At 44.6% G+C, this 8247-nt stretch overlaps 1 protein-coding gene across 1 annotated transcript in view; it reads left to right on the top strand.

Moving 5' to 3' along the window:
• Nucleotides 1-8247, top strand: part of DPP4 (dipeptidyl peptidase 4) — a 78193-nt gene that overhangs the window by 5407 nt on the left and 64539 nt on the right. The window lies entirely within an intron of this gene.

Here is an 8247-nt window from a genome sequence, read left to right on the forward strand (position 1 = left end):
GATTGAGGAGGCAATGGGTGAGAGACAGGCTGGGTGTGGGTGGGAAGAGAAGAGGGATGAATAGTGGAGAAGTGAGGATGTCAGGCAGGTTATAATGTGTCATAAATCCAATGTCTATATTTAGTCCATGATTTTTAGTATCCAGGAGGCTGATGTAGTGGAGTTCATAGGTTCATTTCTGAGAAGTGTTGTGTAAGTTTCCTTTGAGGATGAGGACTGAGAGATTGGAGAGAGAGTGGTTTTCTTGTGAGAAATGTGCCCCCACAGGTAACTGGGTATTCCTGTCTTTGATTGATTCCCAGTGTGCATTCATTCTGGTGCACAGTTGTTGTTTGGTTTCTCCTACGTATTTTCCATCAGGGCATTCAGTGCATGAGATGTATTGCATTTCTGGAGGTGCAGTTGTAAGATCCAGGAATGCTGATGGCTTTGTTGTGGGGTGTAGTAATAGTAGTAAACTCCTCAATCTACGTCTTCACTGGCTGCCTATCTTGTATGCAGACCAGCCCAGACCAGCCTCTGGCTTCTTTACTTTTCATTCCATCCAAGAAGAGCACACACCAACTGCTGAAACTTCCTCAGCCTGACGAAGGGTTTTTGAACCCAAAAGCTTGCTTAAAAATTGTTTTCCAACAATTTCTATTTAAGTTGGTCTAATAAAAGAAATCGGATTCACCCAAAGAACCTTTTCTGCCTATGTCCTTAGACCAACACAGCTACAACCTACACTCCTGTAACTACCTTTTGAGAATTTGGAACTGAAAGAACACAAAGTTACAATTTTAACTAAAAAATAGATGTCAATTCTTGATTATTACTGCCAAAAAAAAACAACCCATATAAAAACAGGACAAGCCCATATTGTGTAAAAGAAGGATGAATCAGCTGCTGAAAATGATTTGCCAAGACTATCAAACTTTGATAAGATGTTATTTGTAAGGCAATCTTTGTCAGTCACATTGGCCCCAATAAATTCCATGTGATCATTTGCCAAACCTAACTATCTGGAGAGAAGTGCACACAACATCACATTTAACATTAGCAGTCAGAAGTGATGGGCATGCAGAAAAAATCATTAACGAGGGAAATTATCAAAGATGAGGTAGATGGAAGAGCTAGTTCAAAGCTGAAATTAGGCCTAGACACTATGGTAATTGCATCTTGAAATTTTTGGCTAACTAGATTTAAAAAGTATTTCAAAAATGGGGAGAGGAGTGGGAGTATTCAAAATTGTAGCCAGAGCTAGGCATATATGGAAAGATGGGGAATTTGCCTTATCTTGTTGATCTTCACACACAGCCTTTTTTTCTTGTCCTAATGCTGCTAATAAAGAACAGATATTTTCAGTGTCATTATCCCATGACATGACTAGAGCAAATGCTTGTGGTCAAAAATATAAGACTATAAGCAGCTGCTATCAAAGTCCACATTTACCAAGCATTAGCACACAGAGGTATCTGGAAGACCCATAACTATTCCTTTGGCCAGGAAGAAACATGTGTGGGATGTATACCATGGACTGTTAAAAAAACTTTTATTATGACTTGTCTCCTATTTTCCTTAGAGTTCATTATGAACTCATTCTATACTTTGTGTAGAAAGTGTCTCTGCCTGCATATTTTCCTTTCATTTAATATATGGGTTGCCTTAAGTATATGATTTTTAAATATTTTCCCCTTCCTTTTATCCATATAACTTATAGCAAAGCTGTCCAACTGGTAGCCTGTGGGCCACATGCAGAGCCAGCCCACAATTTTTTGGGGCCCCCTGCAATAAATAGTTCTGGGGCCCCCAATATGAAGAAGCCGGCAGCAGCGGGGCGGGGTGTGGCAAGCAGCTGAAGAAGCTGGCAGCAGTGGCAGGAGGGGTGGCAAGCAGCCAGATGTGAAGCCAGCAGTGGTGGTGTCAGTGGCAGGGGGGGAGAGGGGTGTTGACAAGCGGCCAGATGCAGGGGGCCCTTTAGTCCAGGTTTTGCAGGATAGGACTGGCCGGCCCTGGCCACATGCCTATGAGGGATTAAATTGTGACTTCTGGGATGCTGCCAAGCCAATGCTTTCCTGCCACCTCAGGGCTCCCCCTCTCTCCTGTTTTCTGGATTTTGGGCCTGCCCCAGAGAGCAGAGCTGCACAGGGTTGCACAGCACAGGGAGCTCAGGCTGGGGCTGTGCAGTGGGTGGGGGCCGTACAGGTTTGTTGCAGTGGTGGGGTGCAGAGAACATGAGGTCAAGTTGGGCTGAGTAGTGTGCTGCAGCAGGGCAGGTGTGGGAGTGCCCAGGTGGCATGAAGCCTGAGGGCCCATGACACCCACTGGCATGGGCCATGGGGTATGTGGTCCCTGCTGGTGTGGCTCATGGCTATAAGCAGCCATGAGCCACATTGTACAGCCCTGATTTTATAGACTTTAGGCTCTTTGGCCTCTCTCTCTTTTTAGCCAGCTTGCATATCCTGGCTATGTACTAATAGAAATCATAGAAAATGGGCGTAGAGGGGGGAGAACCCTAACAGGTCATCTAGTCCAGTGTTGCTCAGCCTTTTAAGTAGACAGTATCCCCTAACTTCTGAAAATTGTAATAATTACCCCAACACTCAATTTTCCAGGGGATTTTATATTTACAGACTAATGTGTGCCATAATTTGGAAGAAGGGCTGTGTATATAAGGCCGTGATATGACAGATGTCTGATGTGGTGTGGGTAGGGTTGCAACCTTTTACACCATGGGTGCACAACTCAAGTACTACCTGGGCCAGAGATGATGTTGGCCAAAGCCAGGAGGGCTGAACCCAGTGCCACGCAAAGTGCAGCACATCAAATTATTACTGGAGAATTTAAAGTGCCGTGCAATGCGCAGCACATCAATTTTTTTGCCACAGTGTTGAGAGGAGGAAGAGGCAATAAAGAGAGAGAGACAAAAAGAGGGCATGAGAGAGAGAGAGTGTTGGGGTACCCGCACAGGTTGAGAAACTATGTAGTCCATACCCCTGTTCCAAAACAGGATCTCAAACCATTCCTGACAGATATTTGTCTAATCTACCCTAAATTAATTAGGTGATCTCTTCCAATGCTTAACAACTTCTACAGTTAGAAACATTCCCTGATGCCTTATGTAAATCCTTCTTCCTCAGTTTTGCCCATTAAACTGTTCATGGTTATCTTCTACTTTCAAACTTACCACACTTCAGTTTGTATCATTTTTGCATCTTTTAACAGGATGCAGTATGTGTTGCAATACTTAAGCTAAAGAATAATTAGTTATATTCACACAGTCCAAAATGTAGGTATGTTAAAGGCCATTGTCATACAGACAGGTAGTAAATTACTATCAAAAGAACTTCTGTTAAACGTTAGCATCATATTATTAATTTATTATATCTCTGATGTATGGCAAGCAAAATAAAAACAATGATGTGAAGGAAATTTAACACAAGAAATAGTCCTGGGTAATACAACTTTGCAATCTTCATATTATCAGGAGACAAATTCAAAAGATCTAAAATTACCAGTGAATTCTAGGTGTGTACACTGATCGGCTATACAGAGCTTGTGATATGCAGAATGGGTGGGTGTGGTTTATATTTATTTTTTCCTCCCATCATAGAAATAGGTGGATGCTATGTCCTGTCCTTTTGGACTCCAAGTTGTACCTGAGATCAAAATTTAGTCCCATAAGCCTAACTAAGGATGACATGGTAAAGTTTATGAGAGGGAGCACATGATATATCAAACTAAACAGTTTAACTGAGATCATCAAAGATATTTCAGCACTTCACTCCTATTTAAGTTTCTACATGGGAGTTAGGAACATAAATAGGAATGAGGCACCTAAACAGCTTTGTGCATCTGAGCCTTCTAGTATCCAAACTGATAAATGACTGGTACTGGAAAATGTCTCAATATTACTAAACTATCATATTTACTCAACTATAAAATGAAGTTTTCCCCCCGAATTGCCATGGGGGAGAAACCCCCTCATCTTACAATTGCATATAAGGAAATCTCACTAAACAGATCATAAATCATTAAACCCCCATGATAAAGCTTGCAGCAGTAAAAAAATAAAGGTAACATGCATCAGTACTGGGTGAACTTAAACCTGTAGGTACAATATGCAAATTATTACAGCCATGTTTAATTTCAAGGTTATTGTTTTCAAATTTGCTTCTTATTTCCATATGCTCAGAGAGAGCAGGATCTGACAGTAGGGGGAGGGGGAAGGAAGTACCAGGGGAAAACATTTGGAGAAAGCAAAGAGCAAAGGGCTGATGGATCTGCCAGATGTAAGGGCGGGTGGGGGGGGAGCACAAACTCAAGGCAAACCTCCAAAAATTAGAATGTATACCTAAAAAATTATAACCTTTATACATTTTCCATATATAGAATCTAAATTATTATAAGGTTGTCTTCTGTTCAAGTAAATACAGCAGATATTGGTTATGAAAAGCAGCTGATAGTTCTGTGTACTGTCACAAGACTGATTTATAGTTTAAATTTTCTGTTGTACTCTATGGCTCTTAGTCACAAGAAAGAGGACAGAACTCTTCAGCGGCCTCTTGAACCACAGTAGGCAAGATGAGTCAGAACCAGAGGGCAGAATGGAACAATGGGACAAATGCCTTTCTCATGCAGAGAGCTGAGAATAGGAGAAGTTGCTGATAACTTACACCACCTGTTCTGTTTTTTGTTTTGTTTCTGGAGAGGCAATGTTATCTAGTGACTTGGGAATCAACTTATCTATTATAACTTTGCCTTCACTAATTCCAGTTTATCCATCTTCAAAGGCAGTAAAACAGTTTTCTATAGGGCTCTGGAGAATTTGGGACTGTCTATAATTAGAAGCTTGAATACAGTAAGCACAAGTTCACGGCACACTGGCGACTGCGCTGCATGCATTACAGTAGAAACCACAAGTGTGCAAGTGTTCATAATGTTTCTCCTGCACCAAAAATAGAGGTTCTGGAAGAAAAATAACCCCACTCCTGCCAAGTAGAAGTGGTTCAAGGAGATTTTTATCCCAGGAAAATGAATGCTTGTACACTTACTTCCCTGCAACTTAAATCCTTCTGGAAAAGGTTCTCATGTCTTTCAGAGATCAGGGTCACCCTGGTCTGGGGAAGGCACAAGGAGTGCAGTTGTTTCCACCCCTCCTGTAAAGTGGGAAGGAAGTGAAGGAGCAGCCATTATCTGCTCCTTGCTGGCTCTTGATACACTGCGTGTCCCCAGTTCGAAGGGTGGGTGTGTGGGTTTTGCTATACTGCTTTCCTGCTCCCTGCCTTTTCCTTAAATTGGGCAGTCCTGAGCTAGAAGAGGCTGGGGGCTTTGTTGATTCCCTCCAGCTTCTCCTTTCCAGCCACAGGGAGGCTGTCCCCAGTCTTGGTTCTCAGTCCCTGGGTTTCAAAAGCTGCCCTTATCACCTAGCTGGGCAGCAGGGATGAGGACTGCAAAGCCCAGGGAGTACTGGGAACCTGGGTCAGGGAAGCTATCCACACCTCATTTTACCCCCTGGGATTTAAATGGCACACTCAGCTGGGTGGGACATGCAATGATTTAAAAGCTGAAAAGCCAGAAGCCAGGGTTAGGGAAGCTGTCCCTGCCCTTCCTTCTCTGTACCTCCAGTTTTAAAGCACCCAGCATTGCACACCAAGCAACTGAAAAGCACAGTTTGCCCAGTTCCCAAGCAAGGGAGAGGGCAGGCTGTCAAGTAATAGGATTCTCCAAGACAGAGGTGGCCCAGGGAGCATCCCTCTAGGGCCCGCAGGCTGGAGATGTCACCTGTGTAACTCCCCAGCCATAGGGCTGGGATACATATATATTCCAGCTCCTGGTAGAAATGAACATCTGTATGCAGCCAAAGAGTCACCAATGGTGCATATTAATAGTTTCCTCAGTGACAGACGTTATACAATAGCTGGTGAACTATAAAGTTGTGCTGTAGGTTAGTGCATACTAACTTCAATGGGTAGATAAAGCCTTAAATATTTGTAAAATGTTTCATGACAAGAACAAAGCAGTAGCAACTTCTTTCTCAGATAGTTGCCATTTTACTGTTGGCCACAGATAATGGCCCTTACGTCAAACAATGATCTCCACCCAGTGCTTACTGGGTCACATACCTCCTTTGGTCCAATTCTGTGCTTGAGATGTGATTAGCTGGGATGTGCCAAATGCTTTGAACAAGGAACAGAAAGGCCTGACCCTGAACCAGAGATCAAGTTCTCAAATTCTGTCTTTTTGAATTCTGGACTTGGATATACTCTGGATTCAAACTTAAGTTAAAACCTGTCTCTGTTATCAAAGCCCATAGATTTCTAAATAGTGATTAATCCTTTTTAGATTTCATGAAACTGTTTTTTTGATTGGCAGATTATTTTTCAGGAGCCCTGGACATGTGACACATTTAATATAATTTTCATTGATTTTTTCCATCAGTATAAGTTATATCAGTGTCCTGAATAAATGGACAACTAGGTATTCCAGGATAGCTTCTCACAGTTAATACTATTACAGTACCTCACCATTGGTTGGCAGAAATGCCAGGCAGCCATTTACTGTAGGCAGACACGATATTACCTAGGATAGCCACTTACCGGGTGAGCCTACACATGCTATTAAGGTGAAATCGGAATTTATTGCCCTCACCACTACTCCTTCCCCTGGTGCCACATTTGAACATGTGTCCAGGCTGGAGCAGCCCTGGCTGGCAGGGGCCCCTGGGTTCAGCCTGCCAGCTCAGAGCTGCTCCGACCTAGTTTAATGTGCTGCGGAGGGGCTGGCTGGGGTACGAGGGTGCTGCAGTGCAGGGGTAGCTGGCAGGCAGCCCCAGCACCGAAGCACCCTCATGCCCCAGCTAGCCACCAGCATCTACATGTGCACTGCTGCGGAGTAAAAAACTCCACACTAGGCTAGTACTTGTATTTACAAGTACTGCCCTGCTGCAGAATTTATTAGTTTCCTGTGCACTACTAGGGTCGCGAGTCTAGAGGGGGACACCAGATCATTGACTGGGTCCCCTAGCGGCCGATCGCCAAGCCCTAAATCACCAGTGGCAAAACCGGAATTGCACTTCTGCCAGCATTTCCAGTTTTGCAGCTGGCATTTCCACTCGCGTGCACCCCCTATGTGTTTGTGGTCAGTGGTCGTGTGCGCAGATGTGAGACATTTACTGTAGAACTTATTAGTCTACGCCACACTAAATGTCTTGGGTTGATGTGCGCACATTGAACTAGTTAGTCCTGACATTTCTGGAACAATTCTATACCAAATTCATACAAGTTACATTGGTGGAAAGCAGTAGGTACTCCTTGTTTACACCAGTGTAAAGGCGGATTGCATGATAACAAAAGAGCAGTGTGTGCAAGTGAATCACTGCTATATTTTCTCCAGTGAATCACTGCCAATTTTTTTTGGTCATGACTTTTTCTTAGAAGTGATATCTAGATCACACTTGTGCAATAAATACTGGGAACTTTTTTCCAGGGTTTGAGGCCAATGCATTACAGAAGCCATATTTTTTTCCAACAACATGGTTTTGATTTTATTTTCCCTGTTTCTGAAGAACTTGACTCCTATTTCCCCTTTCTGTTCTAGTTCTAATCCAACATCCTGTTTAGCTTTATTCAAGGGAGCACTGCCAGGAAAGTCAATTGAAGTATAGCAGAACTATAAATTGATTGCAGGGTTAGCTTTACAAAGATGGGGTTTGTCAACTTGCTAGAGCATGATACAGCCACAGCAAACGGCTGCCTGGGATTGCTGTGATGCTCCAGCTGAGTAGAGAACTAGCACCCTTTGAAGTAAAAGCTGCAGCAATCAGCTGAGCTGCTTATCCTTAATTTAGCCAACTGGCAGGAACTGAAGGAGTGGTGAGCCATCCTCTCCCCTTCCCCCCCCAAAAATCCGGGTCTACTGTATTTACTTTGCTTCAAGTTAACCGCCTGCCCACGTCTTTGCAGGACTGGGCGCTCCGGGACTGCTGATGCTGCCCCGCTCCTGCCTCCCCGTCCAGCAGCGACCAGCAGCTGCCCCTGCCCGCGGGCACTGCCAGGCGCTGCGGCTCTGCCTGGCTCCGCACCCCTGCTGAAGGGGCCACAGGGCTCAGCTGCCAGCGCAGCGCGGAGCTGGCCGTGCCGCCTCCGGCAAGCTGCGAGCGCCAGCCGGCGGCGGCCGGTGCCGGGACAACCGCAGCCCTGGGCACACAGCTGCCCACGGGCTCCGGAGGCAGGACCCCGGGGCGGCGGGCTCCGCACCCACAGG

This window comes from Crocodylus porosus, unplaced genomic scaffold (genome assembly GCF_001723895.1).
Source record: "Crocodylus porosus isolate Cpor-Errol unplaced genomic scaffold, CroPor_comp1, whole genome shotgun sequence".
NCBI lineage: Eukaryota > Metazoa > Chordata > Crocodylia > Crocodylidae > Crocodylus > Crocodylus porosus.